General features: G+C 42.3%; 2 protein-coding genes across 4 annotated transcripts in view; both read right to left on the bottom strand.

The window, feature by feature from the left end:
* The window catches only part of LOC138357126 (zinc finger protein 271-like), an 86,432-nt gene extending 75,936 nt beyond the window's left edge, over positions 1 to 10,496 (bottom strand). Inside the window, exons 1-3 of one of the 3 annotated variants that reach the window (XM_069313760.1) lie at positions 10,378 to 10,484; positions 5,553 to 5,656; positions 381 to 490 (exon numbers count right to left, since the gene is read on the bottom strand). The gene's annotated coding sequence lies outside the window, so the exon portion shown is untranslated. Of the gene's footprint in view, positions 1 to 380; positions 500 to 5,552; positions 5,657 to 10,377 lie in introns of all 3 variants that reach the window. The other 2 variants (XM_069313759.1, XM_069313761.1) reach the window with 2 other exon arrangements.
* The window catches only part of LOC123753455 (zinc finger protein 271-like), a 351,329-nt gene that overhangs the window by 34,237 nt on the left and 296,872 nt on the right, over positions 1 to 20,220 (bottom strand). The window lies entirely within an intron of this gene.

The raw sequence follows: 20,220 nt of genomic DNA, 5'->3' as shown, positions 1-20,220 counted from the left end.
AATGGATTTAATCTATTTCACACCGACAGATATATTAGACAAGGAGAGGGAGTAGCCATGTATGTTAGGTAATATTTGAAATGTAGTCTCGAAAAGACTACATTTCAACAGAAACGTGCCACACACCAGTCACAAGACTGAACCTCATCGAGGCCAAACGTCTAAATGAGAGCATGAACGAGTAAGAAATAATACTTTAACACCAGGCATCATACACACAATGAATGCACCTGCAGACACACAACGAGCACTATCAACATAGCAAAGATTACTCCATAAAAAAAAAATCATTAAATATGATTGACAATGAGATGAAATAATGCACAGTATGTCAATTTTGTGAAATTTTTTCATTACTGAACTAGGTTTTCAATGCTTACATTTGTTATTCTTGGCATTCTTTGCTTCATATCTGAAGCTTCGTTTTAAGTTTCCACTTCAGACGTGTCTTCCGCAGCTATGCTTCTCCAGTTTGCAGCATCAAAATCATCTGCAATAGCTGAATATAATTAATAATATATCAGTGAGATATATATTTATCATTACCTAGTAGTAGTGAACACTAAGAAATAACATAAATCAGCTTTCTAAAGTGATGTTTAATAATATGACACACATGATTTGGAACTTATAACTGGGTTAAGTACTTTGCACATAAGTCTCAAGGAGCCATTAGGAAACACTGCTTGTGATTAAAATATTATGCTGTTTTTATATACTGTGTGTGCAGCACAGTACCTCGCCTTTCCATACACCAGCACTGGCCCTCACCTCTTAATGCACCAGTACTGCCCCTCACCTCTCAATACACCACCACTGCCCCTCACCTCTCAATACACCACCACTGCCCCTCGCCTCTCAATACACCACCACTGCCCCTCGCCTCTCAATACACCACCACTGCCCCTCGCCTCTCAATACACCACCACTGCCCCTCGCCTCTCAATACACCACCACTGCCCCTCGCCTCTCAATACACCACCACTGCCCCTCGCCTCTCAATACACCACCACTGCCCCTCGCCTCTCAATACACCACCACTGGCCCTCGCCTCTCAATACACCACCACTGCCCCTCGCCTCTCAATACACCACCATTGCCCCTCACCTCTCAATACACCACCATTGCCCCTCACCTCTCAATACACCAGCACTGCCCCTCACCTCTCAATACACCAGCACTGCCCCTCACCTCTCAATACACCACCACTGCCCCTCACCTCTCAATACACCACCACTGCCCCTCACCTCTCAATACACCAGCACTGCCCCTCACCTCTCAATACACCAGCACTGCCCCTCACCTCTCAATACACCAGCACTGCCCCTCACCTCTCAATACACCAGCACTGCCCCTCACCTCTCAATACACCAGTACTGCCCCTCACCTCTCAATACACCACCACTGCCCCTCACCTCTCAATACACCAGCAATGCCCCTCACCTCTCAATACACCAGTACTGCCCCTCACCTCTCAATACACCAGCACTGCCCCTCACCTCTCAATACACCAGCACTGCCCCTCGCCTCTCAATACACCAGCACTGCCCCTCGCCTCTCAATACACCAGCACTGCTCCTCGCCTCTCAATACACCAGCACTGCCCCTCACCTCTCAATACACCACCACTGCCCCTCACCTCTCAATACACCAGTACTGCCCCTCACCTCTCAATACACCAGCACTGCCCCTCACCTCTCAATACACCAGCACTGCCCCTCGCCTCTCAATACACCAGCACTGCCCCTCGCCTCTCAATACACCAGCACTGCCCCTCGCCTCTCAATACACCAGCACTGCCCCTCACCTCTCAATACACCAGCACTGCCCCTCACCTCTCAATACACCAGCACTGCCCCTCACCTCTCAATACACCAGCACTGCCCCTCACCTCTCAATACACCAGCACTGCCCCTCACCTCTCAATACACCAGCACTGCCCCTCACCTCTCAATACACCAGCACTGCCCCTCACCTCTCAATACACCAGCACTGCCCCTCACCTCTCAATACACCAGCACTGCCCCTCGCCTCTCAATACACCAGCACTGCCCCTCGCCTCTCAATACACCAGCACTGCCCCTCGCCTCTCAATACACCAGCACTGCCCCTCGCCTCTCAATACACCAGCACTGCCCCTCGCCTCTCAATACACCAGCACTGTCCCTCGCCTCTCAATACACCAGCACTGTCCCTCGCCTCTCAATACACCAGCACTGCCCCTCGCCTCTCAATACACCAGCACTGCCCCTCGCCTCTCAATACACCAGCACTGCCCCTCGCCTCTCAATACACCAGCACTGCCCCTCACCTCTCAATACACCAGCACTGCCCCTCACCTCTCAATACACCACCACTGCCCCTCGCCTCTCAATACACCACCACTGCCCCTCACCTCTCAATACACCACCACTGCCCCTCACCTCTCAATACACCAGCACTGCCCCTCACCTCTCAATACACCACCACTGCCCCTCACCTCTCAATACACCACCACTGGCCCTCACCTCTCAATACACCAGCACTGCCCCTCACCTCTCAATACACCAGCACTGCCCCTCACCTCTCGATACACCAGCACTGCCCCTCACCTCTCAATACACCAGCACTGTCCCTCACCTCTCAATACACCACCACTGGCCCTCACCTCTCAATACACCACCACTGCCCCTCACCTCTCAATACACCAGCACTGCCCCTCACCTCTCAATACACCACCACTGCCCCTCACCTCTCAATACACCACCACGGGGACTGGTCAAGTCGTATACTGCAATTTCGGATACCGGGCTAGAAACAACTTCGTTCACTGAGAAGTTTGTACATACAAACCATTCCGTTCGTATATGCGCTGGTTTGTGTTCACTGTTGTTATTATACAATACAATACAATACAATTTTATTTAGGTAAGGTACATACATACAATAAATATTTACAAGGATTGTTTGACTTATAGGTAGAGCTAGTACATACAATGCCTAAAGCCACTATTACGCAAAGCGTTTCGGGCATGATAAACTTAAATGACAAGCTTAATACTAATTGAGCATAATGAGTAGAATGAAAACAAGAAATGAAAACATAGATGAAAAAGCAGCACAAATACAATTATGTCGACAAACAGCGCTCTTTAAAGAAAAAAACAGACATTGGTTGACAATAGAAGGGTAAGGTAGGTTACAGGGAATTTATTAGGTATAGCTTCGCTTTTACTTATCCCACGAGTATCCCACGAGTAAATGAGTAATACTCATTTACATGAGTATCCCACGGGATACTCATCCCGTGGGCGGTGGTGTAAAGGATTACAGAGGCACATAATCGGTTCAGGAACTGAACCCTCTAGTTCGTTTAGCTAAGCAAATAACAATTTGTGACGCTAGTTACAAAATTATTAATATTATATATACATGTACACACTCTCATTCATACATGTACATATATATATACGTATATATATATACATACATATCTAATCACCTACACAAATACACACATCAATAATCTTTGTGTCACAAGTGATCAACAAGAGGCTCACAACAGTCACTATACAAGGCACTTTACATCTATGGTGAGTCACACAGTTACTAGTCTTGCTGCACACCCACCCAACTGGGCGGCAGCTTTACAGTAATGTGCATGCATTACCTACAGTAAGCAAATTTTGGATACTTCGCTAAGATTTCGAGCAGCACATCATTATGAATGAAGTACTTACACATTTCTTGGACACTATTGATGGTGTTATCTCTAAATTCCGCGATTTTTTCACATTCCATTATATAATGACGCAAAGTAAGCGAATAGTTCTGCTGACAGAGTTTACATTTAGTCAAATCTACATCAGCAGATGTTACAAACTCCCAGAGGTACTTGTAGCCGAGCCTAAGCCTAGCAGTGGTAACATCTAGAAGTCTGCTAACATTGTTGGATGACCCATAGACGTGCGGTTCTTCCTGCATAATAGAATGATGATAGATGGAGTAACTGGTGTGAATTTCACTTTGCTTCAAGTCTCCGAAATTTAGTTGATGTTCCTGGGATATTGCTGCCCTCAGGCTGCTCAAAGGCAGTCCAAGTTTGTAATCAATTCTCTCTTTGCGAACAAAAGTCTTGTGCAACTCATCAGTTCTCAGTGGCTATTTTTACATTATCATTTACAACTAACTTACGTTAAATAACAACCAGTAAACAGACTGCTGTTTTCTAATTCTAGTTCAGGCACTTCCTGGGATAAAACGTGAACATTCCTTGAGGAACTGTGAGGTGCTTACCTGTTTTTCCTCGTAACGGTCCCAAAGCTTCCACAAATGTTCCTGTTTCTCTTTATTGCCCTTGCGGCGACTTGACTTTAGCTTTTGATCAGAAACCAGTTGGTATTGCAAGGTTACCAGGGACGCCTCACGGTACAGTAAGGGGATTAAAATATATAAAGCCAAGTTGTCCCTCACTGCCCTTTGATTCAGACGCTGGTGCCATCCTTCTACGTCATTGTTGGTCCTCACCAGTCGTCTAAATGCACACCAGTTCCCCAATTCCCACACACTGTTGCACAGCCACGTATTTTTTTTTATGTAATGAGTTAATTGTGTCGTTAAGGGTGGACTGCTAGCCGACTTTTCTAATTCAGCAAACGCCTTATAATTATGTAGTACATACATACCACATAAGTACGTGTGTGTTATACACGTACACGTACACGTACACGTACACGTACACACACACACACACACACACACACACACACACACACACACACACACACACACACACACACACACACACACACACACACACACACACCTTGTCAAGCACAGGACGAAGCTTGAAAAAGTTTAATGGTATGCCAATAGGCTAGTCCCAGGACTAAGAGGCATGAATTACGAGGACAGGCTGCGAGAAATGCACCTCATGACACTGGAAGACAGAAGAGTAAGGGGAGACATGATCACTACCTACAAAATTCTCAGAGCAATTGATAGGGTACATAAAGATAAACTGTTTAACACGGGTGGTAGGCGAACAAGGGGACACAGGTGGAAACTTAGTACCCAAATGAGCCACTGGGATGTTAGAAGAACTTTTTCAGTGTCAGAGTAGTTAATAGATGGGATGCATTAGGCAGTGATGTGGTGGAGGCTGACTCCATACACAGTTTCAAATGCAGATATGATAGAGCCCAGTAGGCTCAGGAATCTGTACATCAGTTGATTGCCAGTTGAGAGGTGGGACCAAAGAGCCAGAGCTCAACCCCCGCAACCACAACTAGGTGAGTATACACACAAACACACACACACAGACACAAACATACACACACTAATGCCTCTATTCACCTTGCAGTAAATAGGAACCTGAAAGTCAGGAAGCTGCTAAAGGCTGCATCTTGGGGATGTGTGTGTGTTAGATAAAAATATATGTTGTTTAGATAGGATGGAGGAAAAGAGGCCGAGAGTCGGTACATTAGACAACCGACGCTTAGAAAGGTGGGGTCCAAGAGCTAACAGCTAAATCTTGGAAATAATAAATTAAAATATTTAATACACACACATACATGTTTCACATGAATTTGGCTGAGGGCAGACTGAGGGCTGGTGGCCCCGTCGACGGGGCAGGAAGTCGGCGGTTGATCAAAGGCCTCCCACATCCTCCACATACCTGAGGATTATTCCGGCTGAATTTTAAACGGAAGTAATGTCTTGGTATTTACGGCTTCAGCGGGTGGGTGGGTTTATTACACTATGAGTGAAAACAATCGCCTATTCTCTATTTTATATTGCCGCTTGTAGAGCTAGAAGCTGTTGCCTCTTGTGTGCGTTGCACAAGGGGATTAATATCTGGATTAATATATTTCAATATTTCCAGTATTTTTTAAGGTATCGCTTAAATACCGAAGATACTGCTGTTGGACACCACTTAATTGACAATGTCTCAACAACGCAGGCTGAAGATGTGCGTGGCTCCTGCTACTGCAATGATGCTCATTTGCTTTTCAATGATGCGCCTTAGTTGCCCCCCTCTCTAACTTACCGTTCTAAATATCCCTTCTCCATCTCTCGCAAACATTCCCCCCTCATACATCTCCCCCCATTCCTCCTGTCCCCCTGTCCATCTTTGTCCCCCTGTCCATCTTTGTCCCCTTGCCCACATTTTCTGTCCTCTGTTCTCGATCCCTTTCCCCCTGTCCCCTTGTCCCCCCTTTCCATCTCTCTGTCCCCCTGTCCCTCTCTGTCCCATTGTCCCTCTCTCTGTCCCCCTGTCCCTCTCTGTCCCATTGTCCCTCTCTCTGTCCCCCTGTCTCTCTCTGTCCCCCTGTTCCTCTCTGTCCTCCTGTTCCTCTCTCTGTCCCCCTGTCCATCTCTGTCCCCCTGTCCTTCTCTCTGTCCCCCTGCCCACTCTTTCTGTCCGCTGTCCTTCATCTGTCCCCCTCCCTTTCCTCCAGTCCCCCTATCCATCTCTGTCCCCTTGTCCCTGTCTCTGTTCCCCTGTCCCTATCTCTGCCCCCTGTCCCTCTCTCTTTCCGCCCTTTCTGCCCCCTGTCCCTCTCTCTTTCCGCCCTTTCTGCCCCCTGTTCCTCCCTCTGTCCCCCTGCCCACTCTTTCTATCCCCTGTCTCTCCTCTGTCCCCTCTCTCTTGGTCTCCTGCCCCCCCTCTCCTCCCTCTGTCCCCCAGTCCCCCTCTCTGACCCTGTCCCTCTGTCTCTGTCCCTGTCCCCTTCTCTGTCCCTGTCTCCCTCTCTGTCCCACTGCCCCCCTCCCCCTCTGTTCCCCCGTCCCTCCTCTGGCCCTGTCCGTCTGTCCCTGTCCCTCTGTCTCTGCCTCTCCTCGTTTCTGCCATTCTCTGTGTCAGCCTATCTCTCTGTCTCTTTCCTCGCTCTATCTCTGTCATTCTCTCACTGACTTTGCATATCCTTATCTGTCCGTCTCTGTGTCTAACATTCTCTCCCTGACTCTGTCTATATCTATTTCTCTGTCTCGGTCTTCATCTCTTTCTTTCTCCTTACATACATACATACATTTATTTAACACATGTGGTACACGCACAAGGGGACACAGGTGGAAGCTGAGTACCCAAATGAGCCAGAGAGATTATAGAAAGAACTTTTCAGTGTCAGAGTAGTTAATAAATGGAATGCATTAGGCAGTAATGTGGTGGAGGCTGACTCCATACACAGGTTCAAATGTAGATATGACAGAGCCCATGCAGTAGGCTCAGGAATCTGTACATCAGTTGATTGACGGTTGAGAGGCGGGACCAAAGAGCCAAAGTTCAACCCCCGCAACCACAACTAGGTTAGTACATACATACATACATAAGATAAGTTGTCCTTAACTACACAACTATACAAGAGTCATTAACACGTGTAATGGCTGATCCCCCATCACGATAGCATGAAGACCAATTGCCTGACCCGCAGTCCGTCTTGCTCCTCAAATAATTTTCGGGTTAACATGAAAACGTCTCTCGAGTTTATATCTAATGTTGTTTTCCCATCTTTCATTTTATCAGCTTAGTTCCTTTATTATGCCCCAATTACTCATCCATTGAGCGGTAGTTAAACTGAACCCAAATTTAAAAAAAGTTCCTTTTGCTAAGCAAGCTACAGTCTTGATAATGTCAGATATATTGTTTGTTAACACATTTCTCAACAATGAACAGTCAGTTTTATCAAGCTAACATATCCTAACACAATGAGTGAGAGTATTAACTGGTCTAATTATTTTATTAGACCAGTATATATTATTAGATTATATATATATATATATATATATATATATATATATATATATATATATATATATATATATATATATATATATATATGTCGTACCTAATAGCCAGAACTCACTTCTTGGCCTACTATGCAAGGCCCAATTTGCCTAATAAGCCAAGTTTTCATGAATTAATGTTTTTTCGACTACCTAACCTACCTAACCTAACCTAACTTTTTCGGCTACCTAACCTAACCTAACCTATAAAGATAGGTTAGGTTAGGTAGGGTTGGTTAGGTTTGGTCATATATCTACGTTAATTTTAACTCTAATAAAAAAAATTGACCTCATACATAATGAAATGGGTAGCTTTATCATTTCATAAGAAAAAAAATTAGTGAAAATATATTAATTCAAGAAAACTTGGCTTATTAGGCAAATCAGGCCTTGCATAGTAGGCTGAGAATTGCGTTCTGGCTACTAGGTACGACATATATATATATATATATATATATAAATTATATATATATATATATATGTACATGTATGTATGAGTGTGTGTACATGTGTATACAACATTAATAATTTTGTAACTAGCGTCAAACATTGTTATTTGCTTAGCTAAACGAACTAGAGGGTTCAGTTCCTGAACCGATTATGTGCCTCTGTAATCCTTTACACCACCGCCCACGGGATGGGTATGGGGTGCATAATAAAGAAAGAAATAGAAGAAATTGAAATTGCATAATACGGTTATTGACATTCAATAATAGTAAGATAAAGCAATGAGGATCAAATGGGAGACCAGTGATCAGATGAATATTACAGACTCAAGGGTAGCCTTCTCTTGTATATAAATGAAAAAATAAATTCGTTTGTTTAATTCTAATGCTTGTAGGCGAGAACAGTTGTGAACGCCAGCTAGCGCACAAGTACATGAGCGCCCAAAATACTTTTACACAAAAGACATGTACAGACAGGCGTGTGGCTTCTGACTTCTTTTTTATTGATTAATATTAAATATTAGGCGCTTACCTATAATAGTTATCATTTTATACAAGTATAACTCTCACATAATAAATATAAAAGGAGTTTATCCAAAAACTGACAGAAGTGTTGTGTTTTGTGCGTTGTATCGTGTTTGTGGGCATTCGGGTGTGTTGTGTTTACGCTGGCGGGCGGCGTCCTTACCAACTCCGGATTATGTCTATTACATCACTAAACTTCATTTAATAACTATATGCCTGTTAAACAGAAGATTTTAATTGTTAATAGCATTATATTGTCGTTTTAATATGAAACACGTACACATATGCGAAACGTCGAAAGCTGGTGTCCGAAGTGGTAAAAATATTAGTGTGCGATGTTGTCAATGTACGGAGTGTCTTAACATAAGAACATAAGAACAAAGGTAACTGCAGAAGGCCTATTGGCCCATACGAGGCAGCTCCTATTCTATAACCACCCAATCCCACTCATATACTTGTCCAACCCGTGCTTGAAACAATCGAGGGACCCCACCTCCACAATGTTACGCGGCAATTGGTTCCACAAATCAACAACCCTGTTACTGAACCAGTATTTACCCAAGTCTTTCCTAAATCTAAACTTATCCAATTTATATCCATTGTTTCGTGTTCTGTCCTGTGTTGATACTTTTAATACCCTATTAATATCCCCCCGGTTATGTCCGGGTTATAATAAATAGAAGAAATTGAAATTGCATAATACGGTTATTGACATTCAATAATAGTAAGATAAAGCAATGAGGATCAAATTTATCCAAAACCACTGCCCCACTATTCCACAAAACCACTATTGTATCCATAACCACTGCCCCTCACCTCTCAATACACCACCACTGCCCCTCACCTCTCAATACACCACCACTGCCCCTCACCTCTCAATACACCAGCACTGCCCCTCACCTCTCAATACACCACCACTGCCCCTCACCTCTCAATACACCACCCTGCCCCTCACCTCTCAATACACCACCACTGCCCTCACCTCTCAATACACCACCACTGCCCCTCACCTCTCAATACACCACCACTGCCCCTCACCTCTCAATACACCACCACTGCCCCTCACCTCTCTTTACACCACCACTGCCCCTCACCTCTCAATACACCAGCACTGCCCCTCGCCTCTCAATACACCAGCACTGCCCCTCACCTCTCAATACACCACCACTGCCCCTCACCTCTCGATACACCACCACTGCCCTCACCTCTCAATACACCACCACTGCCCCTCACCTCTCAATACACCACCACTGCTCCTCACCTCTCAATACACCACCACTGCCCCTCACCTCTCAATACACCACCACTGCCCCTCACCTCTCAATACACCACCACTGCCCCTCACCTCTCAATACACCACCACTGCCCCTCACCTCTCAATACACCACCACTGCCCCTCACCTCTCAATACACCACCACTGCCCCTCACCTCTCAATACACCACCACTGCCCCTCACCTCTCAATACACCACCACTGCCCCTCACTTCTCAATACACCACCACTGCCCCTCACCTCTCAATACACCACCACTGCCCCTCACTTCTCAATACACCACCACTGCTCCTCACCTCTCAATACACCAGCACTATAGCCAGCACCAGAATCTAATAATATTATAAAATATAAGTGTTTACTTACGATAATATTTGCGTGATTGCATGAAGTGTTTGTCTTCTTGCTGACTGCACGGACCACAAACTGACCGCTTTGTTGATGTTCCTGGCGGCGGATGACGCTGTGACGTCACAGGTGAGGGACGCTTTGCGCACTACTCAATCGTCGCTTGAACCCATCATAAATAGTTTTGTTATTTATATTATTTTATTTTTTTTATTTTTATACAAGAAGTTACACTGGAGGTTAACAGAGAATATAGAAAATAAGTTGAATTAACATTCTTGTAAAGCCACTAGCACGCATAGCGTTTCGGGTAAGTCTTTAAACTAACAGTTTTTTTTTTTTTTTTTATAAATTAACAGTAAAATTGATAAAAAATGTTACCAGGTATTTTATAGCTTTTCTTTACAGGTACAGATAATTTTAAGTAAAATAATTACAGTAAAATCAACAAAAATGTTTACAGGTAATTTGAAGAAATATTGACACAAAAGCAGATCAGAATAATACACAATAAAGAAACAAGGATTACTAGATACATGAGAATAGCATTTCAGGGTTATACAATGGTTCACTGAATGTTCACAGTATAATGGTTCACTGATATGAGGATCATTTCGAGGAAAAGTTTCAAGGAATAATGCAGTAGAAAATGCACTCAATACAACAACCATGATATCAAATTGCAGTCTCCGTGGTGTAGTGGTAAGACACTCGCCTGGCGTTCCGCGAGCGGTATGTCATGGGTTCGTATCCTGGCTGGGGAGGATTTACTGGGCGCAATTCCTTAACTGTAGCCTCTGTTTAACGCAACAGTAAAATGTGTACTTGGATGAAAAAACGATTCTTCGCGGCAGGGGATCGTATTCCAGGGACCATAGGATTAAGGACTTGCCCGAAATGCTACGCGTAATAGTGGCTGTACAAGAATGTAACAACTCTTGTATATATCACAAAATGATATCTAAGATTACAATGTTAAAGTAATATGGCTTAGGTACAAATATTGGGGGATTGAGTAGCGCTAGATACAGTGTGAAGATAAAGCCCATGGTAGAAAACTTTGAAGATGAAATTAGGTACTTTTTGGTTTTATTTTTGAATATGGCAAAAGTTGGACAGCTTTTCAAATCATTAAGGAATAAGTTCCATAGACTAGGTCCCTTTATTTACATAGAGCGTTTACATAGATTAAGTTTGACTCTGGGGATATCAAAGAGATATTGATGTCTGGTGTGGTGGACATGTGTTCTGTTACATCTGTCCAGGAAGAGTTTCAGAACAGGGTTTGCACTTAGCAAAAGGGTTTTATAAACGTAATTTACACAGGAAAATGTGTGAACTGAATTTATGTTTAGCATGTTGAGGGATTTAAACAGAGGAGCTGTGTGTTGTCTGAAAGTAGAGTTAGTTATTGTCCTGATAGCAGATTTTTGCTGGATGATGATGGGCTTGAGGTAGTTTGCAGAGGTTGAACCCCAAGCACAGCTACCATAAGTAAGATAGAGATAGATAAGTGCATAATAGAGTGAGAGGAGAGCAGAGTAGGGTACATAATATCTGATCTTAGAGAGTATATCAATTGTTTTAGAAACCTTTTTAGTTATGTGTTGTATATGGGTGCTGAAGTTGAGTCTCTTGTCTAAGTACAGGCCAAGAAACTTTCCATCATTTTTATTGCTAATGTTTACATTATCTATCTGAAGCTGAATTGTATTTGTTGATTTGCTTCCAAATAAGATGTAGTAGGTCTTTTCTATGTTTAGTGTGAGCTTGTTGGTTGACATCCACAAGTAGACTTTTTTTAATTAATTGTTTACAACCTTATTTAACATGAGTGGGTTGGGGTCAAAGTAGATGAGTAGTATCATCAGCAAACAATATAGGTTTAAGTATGTTAGAGACATTAGGGAGATCATTGATGTATATAAGTAACAGGAGGGTCCTAGGATGCTGCCCTGTGGCACCCATACAGTTATTGGTAGAGTGGGAGAGGTTATATCATTGATGGCTACATATTAGTGTCTATTACTAAGATAGGATCGGATATAGTTCAGGGCAAGGCCACGGATTCCATATTGGTGGAGTTTAAGTAAGAGGTAGTTATGGTTAACAGTATCAAAAGCCTTTCTCAGGTCAATGAAGAGTCCAATTGGAAACTCACTTTTGTCGAGGGCTGAGAAGATTAAGTCAAGCAGACTAACAATACCATCATTGGTACTCTTTTGGGAGCGGAAGCCAAACTGACAAGGACTTAGTATATTGAATTTTATAAGGGAGTAGAGCTGTTTGTAAAAAAAAATTAAAATATTTTTGATAATATAGGTAGATTTGATATGGGTCTGTAATTATTTATGTCTGCCGTGTTACCTCCTTTATGAACTGGCGTTACTCTTGTTTTTTTAAGGATATCAGGGAAGGTATGACACTCTAGGGATTTATTGAACAGAAATGCTATGGGTGGTGCAAGGGCATGGGGGGCACTCCTGTATACCATCGATGGTATTTCACTAATGTTCCCAGCTTTGGTTTTTAGAGAGTGAATGATGGACACAACATCTGGAGGGCTGACCGGAGAGAGAAGAGAGTTTGGATACCTGCCTGAAAGATATGTGGTAACATATGTCTGAGTCTTTGGGATTTTTCGGGCAAGGTTAGCACCAATCGATGAAAAGAAGCTATTAAATTCAGTTGTTGTTTCAAGATCTGTTGCAGGTACTCACTTAGTTGTACTCACCTAGTTGTGCTTGTGGGGGTTGAGCTCTGGCTCTTTGGTCCCGCCTCTCAACCGTCAATCAACAGGTGTACAGGTTCCTGAGCCTATTGGGCTCTATCATATCTACACTTGAAACTGTGTATGGAGTCAGCCTCCACCACATTACATCCAAATGCATTCCATTTGTCAACCACTCTAACACTAAAAAAGTTCTTTCTAATATCTCTGTGGCTCATTTGGGCACTCAATTTCCACCTGTGTCCCCTAGTGCGTGTGCCCCTTGTGTTAAATAGCCTGTCTTTATCAACCCTGTCGATTCCCTTGAGAATCTTGAATGTGGTGATCATGTCCCTTACTAACTCTTCTGTCTTCCAACGAAGTGAGGTTTAATTCCCGTAGTCTCTCCTCGTAGCTCATAGCTCTCAGCTCGGGTACTAGTCTGGTGGCAAACCTTTGAACCTTTTCCAGTTTAGTCTTATGCTTGACTAGATATGGACTCCATGCTGGAGCTGCATACTCCAGGATTGGTCTGACATATGTGGTATATAATGTTTTGAAAGATTCCTTACACAAGTTTCTAAAGGCCGTTCTTATGTTAGCCAACCTGGCATATGGTGCTGATGTTATCCTCTTGATATGAGCTTCAGGGGACAGGTCTGGTGTGATAACCCCAGGTCTTTCTCTCTCTCTCTGACTCTTGAAGTATTTCATCTCCCAAATGATACCTTGTATCTGGTCTCCTGCTTCCTACCCCTATCTTCATTACATTACATTTGCTTGGGTTAAACTCTAACAGCCATTTCTTCGATCATTCCTGCAGCATGTCCAGGTCTTCTTGAAGCCTCAAGCTGTCCCCCTCTGTCTTAATCCTTCTCATAATTTTGGCGTCGTCAGCAAACATTGAGAGGAATGAGTCTATACCCTCTGGGAGATCATTTACGTATATCAAACAGGATAGGTCCGAGTACAGAGCCCTGTGGGACTCAACTGGTGATTTCACGCCATTCTGAGGTCTCACCTCTCACTGTAACTCTCTGCTTCCTGTTGCTTAGGTACTCCCTTATCCACTGGAGCGTTCTACCAGTTACTCCTGCCTGTTTTTCCAGCTTATGCATCAACCTTTTATGGGGTACTGTGTCGAAGGCTTTCCGACAGTCCAAAAAATGCAGTCCGCCCATCTTTCTCTTTCTTGCTTAATCTTTGTTACCTGATTGTAGAATTCTATCAAGCCTGTAAGGCAAGATTTACCCTCCCTGAACCCATGTTGATGGGTTGTCACGAAGTCTCTTCTCTCCAGATGTGTTACTAGGTTTTTTCTCACAATCTTCTCCATCACCTTGCATGGTATACAAGTTAAGGACACTGGTCTGTAGTTCAGTGCCTCTTGTCTGTCTCCCTTTTTGTATATTGGTACTACATTAGCAGTCCTCCATATTTCTGGTAGGTCTCCCGTTTCCAGTGACCTACTATACACTATGGAGAGTGGCAAGCAAAGTGCTCCTGCACACTCTTTCAATACCCATGGCGAGATTCCGTCCGGCCTAACAGCTTTTCTCACATCCAGCTCCAATAGGTGCTTCTTGACCTCATCTCTTGTAATTTCGAACCTTTCCAAGGTCACCTGGTTTGCTGCCACCTCTCCTAGCGCCGTGACTTCTCCCTGTTCTATTGTAAAGACCTCCTGGAACCTTTTGTTGAGTTCTTCACACACCTCTTTGTCAATCTCTGTGTACCTGTCCTCGCCCACCCTAAGTTTCATCACCTGTTCCTTCACTGTTGTCTTCCTCCTGATGTGACTGTGTAGTAGCTTTGGTTCGGTCTTGCCTTTATTAGCTATATCATTTTCATACCTTTTCTCAGCTTCTGTTCTCACTAACATACTCGTTCCTGGTTCTCTGGTATCTCTCTCTACTTTCTGGTGTTCTGTTATTACGGAAGTTCCTCCATGCCCTTTTGTTCAGCTCCTTTGCTTTCATACATTCCCTATTAAACCACGGATTCTTCTTTTGCTGGTGTATAACTATCCTTGGAGATTTTTTATTTTATTATGTGAATGTTGTTTAGCTTCTAGGATGTTAGAGATCTCTCTCCATGTGCTTTTCATGTTGCCTTTTGCTTCTTTGAATCTATTCTCGTAATAGGAACGCCTTGCTTTTCTTATTATCCTGGTAAGCACTAATGAGTACCTCTTTACTACTTCCTTTCCAACTAGGCCAATCCTAAGTTTTTTTTCATATTCATGTTTCTTGTCGATTGCTTTAAGCGAGTATGGCCAATACGCAACCTCGCCAGAGCAGTTTCCCACCGCCGGTTACGGTGGTAGGAGGATGGCCACGAGGAAACACAACATTTAAGAGTACGGAGTTTGTTACCAGTAACAGACGACCAAGAAGCCAGCCAACGGGTAAGGATGGAGGAATGGATAACCGGGTAAAAGTCGGAATATGGAATACCTTTACGAGAGACGGGGCAAGAGCGGACAGCTTCCTTGGCGGCAGCATCCGCACGCTCATTTAAAGACACACCAATATGACTGGGAACCCAACAAAACTTAACCGACTTAAACTTACTGTGAACAAGAAACAGCCAATGCTGGATCTCGACAACTACGGGATGAACCGGATTAAAGGACCCGAGAGCCATGAGGGCACTACTAAAGCTCCTTTGTAAATATGCTAGTCTCCAGAGATAAGCGACACATATAAGTGCGATCAGGAAAAACAACAGAGTAGCCAACACCGTCCGCAGACTTGGACCCATCGGTGAAGACAGAAACGGAGCGGGAGTGAGAAGAAAAGTGCTCAAGGAAAAGGCATTTTAGAACCGTAGGAGGGGTAATAGCTTTAGTGACGCGGGTCTAGGACGTACAAAACTGCGGAAGGGGGACTCTCCACGGGGGCAAAGAAGGAACAACACGAGGAGAAACATTAGAAACACGAACGGAAAGAGAATCCTGTAAGCGAGATAACCGGACAGACAGAGGGAGGTGGTGAAGAGGAACAGGAACTGCAGGAGGGGTAAAAGTTAAAGCACGACAGAGGCGAGAGGAAGGATGTTGCAAGGACCGAACAAGATAGCGAAGACAGTAGCGATCACGGCGGTCCTGGAGAGACAGGAAGCCAGTGTCAACATACAAGCTAAGGACGGGAGTCGAACAAAAGGCACCAGAACTGAGGCGCAGCCCAGTATGGTGCAAAGCATCAAGACGGTGAAGAGCAGAAGAGTAAGCAGGGCAACCATAATTTATTTATTTATTTATTTATTTATTTATTTATTTATTTATTTATATATTTATTTATTTATATATTTATTTATTTATTTATTTATTTATTTATTTATTTATTTATATATATACAAGAAGGTACATTGGGTTTGTGAGAATACATTGGATAGTACAGTATTTACATTCTTATAAAGCCACTAGTACGCGCAGCGTTTCGGGCAGGTCCTTAATCTAGCAGATAATTTTAAGTAGGTAATTCCTATCAGAATTGATAAATGATAAAGATACATTGCAAGAGAAAAATGAGATGAGAGAGCTTAGTAAGTATATTAAAGCACATTGTTATATTAAAGCTCTGATTGATTACATTGACAGCTTGATTAGTAATTTAAACAAGATTAATAGACACCATACAGCAGATTGACAGCACATATAAGACAGCAATGATCACAATGGTAAAGATGTTCAGATTGGGTACATAAAGATTGGGAGACTGGGTAGCAAAAGATACAGATAAACAAGATTTATAAACACCATACAGCAGATTGGCAGCACATATAAGAAGACAGCAATGATCACAATGGTAAAGATGTTCAAATTGGGAACATAAAGGTTGGGAGATTGGGTAGCAATAGATACAGTGCAATTTTAAGGCAAAAAGTGAAAAACTATGAAGATGAAATTAGGTACTTTTTAGTATTGATTTTGAATGATGTAAAAGTTGGACAGCTTTTCAATTCAGTAGGGAGTGAGTTCCATAAACTGGGTCCCTTTATTTGCATAGAGTGTTTACACAGATTAAGTTTAACTCTGGGGATATCAAAGAGATATTTATTTCTGGTGTGGTGATAATGGGTCCTATTACATCTGTCCAAGAGTTTCAGACAAGGATTTGCATTTAAGAACAGGGTTTTGTAAATGTAGTTGACACAAGAGAATTTGTGGAGTGAGATTATGTTTAGCATGTTTAGGGAGTTAAACAAGGGGGCTGTGTGTTGTCTGAAAGCAGAATTTGATATTATTCTGATAGCAGATTTTTGCTGGGTGATGATGGACTTGAGGTGGTTTGCAGTGGTTGAACCCCATGCACAGACACCATAGTTGAGATAGGGATAGATTAGTGCATAATATAGAGAGATGAGAGCAGAGTTAGGTACATAATATCTGATTTTGGAGAGTATACCAACTGTTTTAGAGACTTTCTTAGTTATGTGTTGTTTGTGGGTACTGAAGTTGAGTCTCTTGTCTAGGAATATGCCAAGAAACTTTCCATCATTTTTATTGCTAATGTTTACATTGTCTATCTGAAGCTGAATTGCATTTGTAGATTTGCTTCCAAATAGGATGTAGTAGGTCTTTTCTATGTTAAGTGTTAGTTTGTTGGTTGACATCCATAAGTGGACTTTTTTTAGTTCATTATTAACAACATCATTTAGTGTATGTGGGTTGGAGTTGGAGTAGGTGAGGGTAGTATCATCAGCAAACAAAATAGGTTTCAGAATGTTAGAGACATTAGGCAGATCATTGATGTATATAAGAAATAGAAGAGGTCCCAAGATGCTGCCCTGTGGCACTCCAACGGTTATTGGTAGAATGGGAGAGATTATATTATTGATGGCTACACATTGGTGTCTATCACTAAGATAGGATTGGATATAGTCCAGTGCATGGCCTCGGATTCCATAATGATGGAGTTTACATAAGAGGTAATCGTGATTAACAGTATCAAAGGCCTTTCTCAGGTCAATGAAGAGTCCAATTGGAAACTCATTTTTGTCAAGGGCTGAGTAAATTATACCAAGGAGACTAATAATTGCATCGTTGGTACTCTTTTGAGAGCGGAAGCCAAACTGACAGGGGCTAAGAATGTCAAATTTTACGAGATAGGAGTAGAGCTGTTTGTAGATAATTTTTCAAATATTTTTGATAGTATGGGTAGGTTCGATATTGGTCTATAGTTGTTTATGTCTGCCGGATTACCTCCATTATGAACTGGCGTTACTCTTGCTTTTTTAAGGATATCAGGGAAGGTATGACACTCAAGGGATTTGTTGAACAGCAGAGCTATAGGTGGCGCAAGGGCATGGGAGGCGCTCTTGTATACAATGGATGGGATTTCACTGATGTTCCCAGCTTTGGTTTTTAGTGAGTGTATGATGGACACAACATCTGTCGGGCTGACTGGTGAGAGGAGAAGATAGTTTGGATAGCTGCCTGAGAGATATGTGTTGATATGTGTCTGAGTCTGTGGGATTTTACTTGCACCAATCGATGAAAAGAAGCTATTAAATTCATTCGCCATTTCTAAGTCAGATGACGGTGTAAGGCCATCCTTAGAGAGTGTTATCTGGTTGTGGGAGTGTTGTTTAGTTCCCAGGATATTAGAGATGGTATTCCATGTGCTTTTCATGTTGCCTTTTGCTTCTTTGAATCTAGTCTCATAATATGAAAGTTTTGCTTTTCTTATGATACTGGTAAGCACTGATGAGTACCTTTTAACTACTTCCTTTGAAACTAGGCCACTCCTAAATTTCTTTTCGTATTCATGTTTTTTGTTGATTGATTTAATTATGCCACTTGTGAGCCACGGGTTATTTTTTCTTTTATCAGTAACTTGTTTTGGTATGGAGGGGACAGTGAGTGTTGTAGAGGCTTAGAGTTTTGGAGAGAAAGAGGTTAGTTGATGCGTTTATATCCTGTGAATTATTAAATTCAGATTCCCAGTTAATATTGTGAAGTGCATTAGAGAGATTGCCTAAAGCTGATTCACTATGTAGCCTGAATGAAAGTTTCTTGGTTTCTGGTGGTGATGTGTCAATGTTTGCTATGAGGAAAGTAGGATAGTGGTCAGTTGTTCTGTCATAAATTACCCCAGATGTAAGGGGAGCTGTTATATTAGTCCATAGGTGATCCAGGGTAGTGGCAGATGTTTGAGTGACTCGGGTGGGCTTGGTGATTGTGGGGATTAGCATACAGGAGTGCATGCTGTTACGGAAATAGTCAACTTGAGGGTTGTTTTGAAGACCCAGGTCAATATTGAAATCACCTCCCAGAATGATGTGATATTTGTTGAGATTGTTATTTATGATAAGATTCCTTACATTGTCAGAGAATAAAGTTATGTTGGTATTAGGAAATCTATAGATGGCACCGATAGTCAGGGAGGATTTAAGGGATTTACTGGAGAACTTGGCAAAGGTATATTCACAATAGTCATCTCTATCACTAATAACACTATTGCAAATGAAGGTATCTTTGTAATATATTGCTGTACCACCACCTTTTTTATTAGGCCTGCAGTTATGAATGGCTTTATAACCAGCTAAATTGTAGAGTTGGGTATAGTCATTACTTAGCCAAGTTTCTGTTAAAATGATGAATGATAATTTAGTACCTAGTGCTGTAAGTAGTGCATTTATATCATCAAAATGTTTACCAAGTGACCTAACATTTTGGTTGTAAACTGATAAGCAGGTGCTATTTAGGAGTTTGTTTTTTGCAAGATTTGCTGTGTAATACCTGCAATAATGATGATCAATGTGCTGATTTGTGTGGATATGGGACAGAAGATTTCGATCAGGATCAATATCAGTAAGCATATAGATAAGATAATGTCACGATACAATAAGATAAGCAGTTACAGGAACAGATAAATACTAAATCTGCTGTAAAATAGAAAGTAATTATAGCAAAACACAACAATATAACAATACAATAAGAGCTTACAAAGTATTAAGTCTGCTAAAATTAGAGAATAATTATGGCAAAACACAACAATAAATGCAAGTAAACAAAAGAATTGAAACAATTAGAGGTAGAATAAAGGTCACTAGATAGCAACTGTTCAACAAATCTATAGAGTATCACACCTTCCCTGATATCCTCAAAAAAGCAAGAGTAACGCCAGTCCATAAAGGAGGCAATC

Source organism: Procambarus clarkii, chromosome 76 (genome assembly GCF_040958095.1).
Source record: "Procambarus clarkii isolate CNS0578487 chromosome 76, FALCON_Pclarkii_2.0, whole genome shotgun sequence".
Classification (NCBI taxonomy): domain Eukaryota; kingdom Metazoa; phylum Arthropoda; class Malacostraca; order Decapoda; family Cambaridae; genus Procambarus; species Procambarus clarkii.
Note: the sequence above shows the minus strand (reverse complement) of the source record. Positions and strands in the feature narration are given on the sequence as shown.